Source organism: Nansenia antarctica (genome assembly GCF_963989245.1).
Source record: "Nansenia antarctica genome assembly, chromosome: 14".
Taxonomy (NCBI): domain Eukaryota; kingdom Metazoa; phylum Chordata; class Actinopteri; order Argentiniformes; family Microstomatidae; genus Nansenia; species Nansenia antarctica.
In genome coordinates, this window is record NC_137684.1 from 9,280,057 (window position 1) to 9,285,401 (window position 5,345).

Consider the following 5,345-nt stretch of genomic DNA (forward strand, 5'->3'; position numbering starts at 1 on the left):
GCTATGTTCCTCACTGACTGGCCTGCTGACAACGACCTGGTAAAGTCAGTGAGGTATGACATTAAGGAGCCTCTGTACAGGGCCGGGTGCAGGGCCATGGGCCTGGTCTATGCTCTCCTCATGGAGCCTTTCGAAAGGATCCTGAAGATGCCTGGTAACATCCTAGATCTGAACAGTGATCTTGAAAGGATGCTCTCCTCCCTCCAGGTGTGGTCCATCGATGGCTCCATGGCGATGAAGAGGGGTTCAGTGTTCGCCGTGCAGCCCCTTGACAACGAGCTGACGGCAAAGATATTCAGAGAGGTGGAGAATGCGGAGGAGAGCGCCTTCACCCAGCTCGCCATCGAGCTCATTAGCGCGGAGATGCTGGTTGTGCTACAGAGGCAGGCTTCCATCCAGCTGCCAGGGAGGAAACACTGGCACCCCAGCACTCCAGTACAGCAGATGGCAAGCACAGTCCCCAAGACCAACATGCTGGGTGAGTGTGACCTGGCTGTGCTTGACCATCTGCTCCGTTCCAAGCCCTCCATCTCCAATCACAACCTGGAGACGCTGGTCATGTGGAGGCAAAATAAGCCCAGCAATTATCTGGAGAGCCTGAGCCCTGCTGAGAGAACAAAGGTTCTTGATGAGGCAAGGCGTCAAGTTCCTTCCTTCATTTTGTCAATGAAGGAAAAGAAGGCTACACTACAATTGGCTCTGGAGGAGAAGATGGCGAGCAAGATAGAATCAAAAAAAGCTAAAGATGCCGCACTTCGGACCACAAAAATTCAGTTGACACAAGGTGTCACCAAGTTGGGGGGGCCATGGTCCAAGGAGGAGGTGCAGTCGCGGCTCAACGAGATAGGCTCTGGTGAGTGGAGGGAGGCGCTCCTGGCCCAGATAAGATTTCAAAAAACCGTCCTGAACTCTGCGGGGGAGAGGCATCTCTTCCAGGAAACAAGGGAGAAGAGGAAATACTCTGTGGAAGAACAAAAAAAAAAAACTCATGTCCATCTTGGAGGCTAATGTCAGTGTCCCTCAGATCATTCAGCCTGGTGGTCTTGTATATAGGTCCAGGGAAGAGCAGCAAATCACAATTAGCGACTGCAGAGCCAAAATGCTCTTTAAATTAAAAGAGGCAGAGCAGAAGGGGAAAATACAGCAGGCTATGTCATGGCTGGAGGAGTTCGGTAGAAGGCCTGAGCTGTTGGTTGGCAGGAGGGTCATGCACCTGTGCAAGGAGGATGGGAAGGTAGAGTGGTTTCCAGCAACAGTCTGTGGACTTAAAGAGCCTCAAGCAGAGGAAGTCATTAACACTCTGTTCAACATCAAGTATGATGTTTGTGAGGAACACTGGTGTTTTCCTCTTTTAAAGGATATTAAAAACCACGATTTGTACTTTCTCTGATCACTCCCCACCCTCCAACACCCCGTCCCATTGAATAAATGTTTTGTTACCTACCTTTAGTGCCTGGACCTGGATTATTTATGCAATTTCTTGGTCATAACTCTTCCTCTCTTTTTGAATTATGCATAGTTGTATGCATAGCATTTATACACAAAAAACCTAACACAGCAAAAGACAACAAAAACATTACGGTGGCCATGTTAGATTTAGTCTGCCCTCTTGGATTTGAATTGTGTGAAATGTTTATATTTGCTATTAATATTGGTCTTAAAATTCTCAAAAACATGATATATAGGTTTATTTAATAAACATGAACAGTTTAAAAGATACATTTGAATTTCATAATTGGTGTATCCAGTGTCTTAACGACAGCCATATTGGATTTAATCCGCCATCTTGGATATTAATTGTGCGATAAAAAATGTCATTTGCTATTAATATTGGTCTTAAAATTCTGAAAAGAATGATATACAGGTTTGTGTAATAAAAATGAATAGTTTAAAAGATAAAATTGAATTTCATAATTTGTGTGTTGTTAGGTCTAGATTCTATTGAGATAAATTCCTGGAATTCACATGTGTATGTAAAGAGGTAAACCTTGATAACGTTTGAACCGTACATGATAGAACCATGGGGTTTGGACCATTGTTTTTCTCATGAAATTCTCTGTGAGATGGACATATTTATTTTAATCTAAAGTGAAAGCAAAAGTATATGTGTGAACACCCTACATTGTATCTAGCAGCTCTCTGCTTCATTCATCAATCACTCCAACTCCTACCGTCAGGTCGGCGCCTCCGTTGTTGTTCAAGCTAGTGTCGCTTTCCCAGTCTTTGTGTAATAAGTGAACATGTTGTAATGTTTGCCCTCTAGCACAGTTATAAACTTAATAAATTACTCGTGTTGTCTTCAGTCTCAGCACTGTGTGCGTTTATTGATCCACCATTTTAGTTTCACGTCCCGTTGTAAGTACCGGAATGTCCGGCCTGCGAGGTTTTTCCGACCCTACCAGATCCGGTCATAGGTTCTCTCCTTTCCGGCCATAGGTAGCGCTATGATTCGCTATGATTCGCGATGACAACGATGACAACGAAGACCCGTTAGTAGATCTGAAACTATGTGTTGTGTGTGTTTCGCGCGCATCGCGCGTGCGCGCGTGTGTGCCCGCGCGTGTGACCAATGTGTCACAGTGTGTGTGTTCAAGTGGTATCTTTGTAATCATGACACGGTAGACATTTCTAAGAATGTATTTCACTATTTCTGAGTATTTCACTACTCAGTTATACATTTTCCATAGTTTGCTTCAAATAGCTGTTATGTGATAATAAAGTAATAATAATAATAACATATATTTCAACCCTTTGTATATATACACACATCTCTGCATTCTCTGTGCCATTATGCTTGTTAATCATTTTAATTCGTTAGAGTAAACTAATAGGTATGAAATGAAAAAAAGATTAATTACCTTTAGCTATGGTTAATGTAATAGGGTCAACCATTACATATCTTCTCCTATTATCTTTTATCACTTTCTCTTCAGAGAATGGTAGAGATGTATTAATTACTATGACACGGTAGACATTTCTAAGAATGTATTTCACTATTTCTGAGTATTTCACTACTCAGTTATACATTTTCCATAGTTTGCTTCAAATAGCTGTTATGTGATAATAAAGTAATAATAATAATAATAACATATATTTCAACCCTTTGTATATATACACATCTCTGCATTCTCTGTGCCATTATGCTTGTTAATCATTTTAATTCGTTAGAGTATGGGTAGAGTTAGAGTTAGTTATGGGTAGAGTGGGTTAGAGTTAGGGTATGAAATGAAAAAAAGATTCATTACCTTTAGCTATGGTTAATGTAATAGGGTCAACCATTACATATCTTCTCCTATTATCTTTTATCACTTTCTCTTCAGAGAATGGTAGAGATGTATTAATTACTATGGCCACCCCTCTTCTTACCATATGACGCAAGAAATACTTGGTTTACCAAATCCTTTCTCAATGTTTTGTAGTCTTCCTCAATCAGATGTGTTTTTTGTAGTAAAGCAACACGATTTAATGAAATGCAATGAATTTATTGTAAATCAATACAGCATGAAACCATATTTACATAAAAATGGATTGACCATACACAAACAAAAACGTATTCATTCACAAATTAGCTGGAATCAAGTAAAAACATTGTGTAGGTTAACCGAAATATAGCATGTGTACATATACATATATATCTTATTTGGGAAATGTTTGGGGCCTGTAGCCACATCTAACCCACGCCCATGGAGAGGATGGACTGACTCAGACAGCATGCACGTGTCAAAAGCCCCTCCCTCTGACATGACTCTAACTCTAGCTAGATCCAGACTCTAGCTGGAAGGAATAAGTGAATAAGGCCATCGGTCATCCACCGTTATCATTTGGGGTAATGTGACCAACATGTAGTTCACACTACTGTTCAGATTCAGTTTTATATTTGCGACTGCAAGCACACTAATTAATCAATCACTCTTCCGAACTGGGAGCCTTGAAACTTGCGCACACAGGGATGCCAAGATTGTCCTTGACCTCTAACAGAAATAAATCATAATCAATTTTAAGTTCAAATTCAAACAAAAATATTTCCAGCAATTCTTGACGTTCTTCTTCGTCTTCAATCAGTGTCAATTTAGCCTCTATTTCCTCTCTCTGTATTTTGTCCAATTGCAGAAAAGCAGGCTCCTGGACCTTCCCTTACAACCGGTGGGCGTTCTAGTTCATCCACTCCGCTCCCAGGAGGGTGGACTTGCCACGGTCTACAAGACAAAAACAGTTTAAAGTCCTCTTACAGTGGTCCATAGAAACAGTTCTACAGCCAGTGGTGTAGTGGCACCGTTTTCATATAAGGTTATAGTAATATACAGTACTGGTGAAGAGAAACATACCCTAGTTGTCGTCTTCTGTCCTCTTTTTCTTGGCGTCTTCCTCTTGCATTGTTGCATAGCTGTGGTCATTTCTTATGGCATTGCTGCCCACCACACTGTCAGACCGCTCACACTGAAGGAATAAAATGCATGGTGCAATCACAACTATTGAACTAACAAAAACCACTATTATTTACCATTCAGCATCATGCTCACCTCCTCTTCCCTCTTCCGCTTCTTGGGGACCCTGAAAACCGGCTGCAGTGACCCTTCGAGCAACGCTCTGGCCTCATCGGTCCAGTGGGCAAACCTCTGCCCGTGGCTCTTGAGTGTGGACTGTCACCTGCTGAGTTGCTCATGAAGAGAAAGCTTCGTACCACACTGCCGAGTTACTCACAGCAAAGAAGACGTCCAAAGCTGAAACAAAAGCTACAGCTACAGAAGATGAAGCAGAAGTCATTCTATGACAGAACAGCCAAGCAGCTTCCACCACTCTCAAGCGACGACACAGTCAGGATTCAAGGTCCTGATGGATGGAAGACAAAAGCCACTGTTCTTGACGAAGTCGCTCCACGGTCATTCACGGTGAGAACAGAAGAAGGACAAATCTTCAGACGCAATCGCCGCAGTCTCCTAAAAAACTCCAGAAGCTGTTCCAGAGCTCAGTGAAGCCTGCAGTGAGTCTGAGCCCATCCGTCCACTTCCAAGTGACTGTAACACAGACAGATATACTGAACCACACACTAACACACACATGTCAAGTGAACCTGTGATAAGAAGATCCACAAGACACATCACAAAGCCTGATAGACTGAACTTGTAAAAAAAAAAAAGGAAAGGAAAGACAATAAGCATGAATGTGTAAGAATGTGTTTAATGTTTTGAGTTGATATGTTATACATATAAAATAATGTTTAAGGGTTAGTTCATAGTAAACATGTTTGGTTGTGTGTTTCAGTAAAATGCTTTAAGGACATAGCTGCAGTTAAGATTGTAGCTGATACCTGTAATTTGTGTAACTTGAGCTGTTAGCTGTTTGTT

At 41.7% G+C, this 5,345-nt stretch overlaps 1 long non-coding RNA gene across 1 annotated transcript; it reads right to left on the minus strand.

The window, feature by feature from the left end:
- Positions 1 to 3,472: 3,472 nt before the first annotated feature.
- On the minus strand, positions 3,473 to 4,847 carry LOC308170254. The gene is made up of 3 exons (XR_013937782.1): positions 4,521 to 4,847; positions 4,326 to 4,437; positions 3,473 to 4,196 (listed from the first exon to the last, which is right to left on the minus strand). It is a non-coding gene; the product is annotated as an uncharacterized lncRNA (long non-coding RNA).
- Between the last annotated feature and the right edge of the window lie 498 nt (positions 4,848 to 5,345).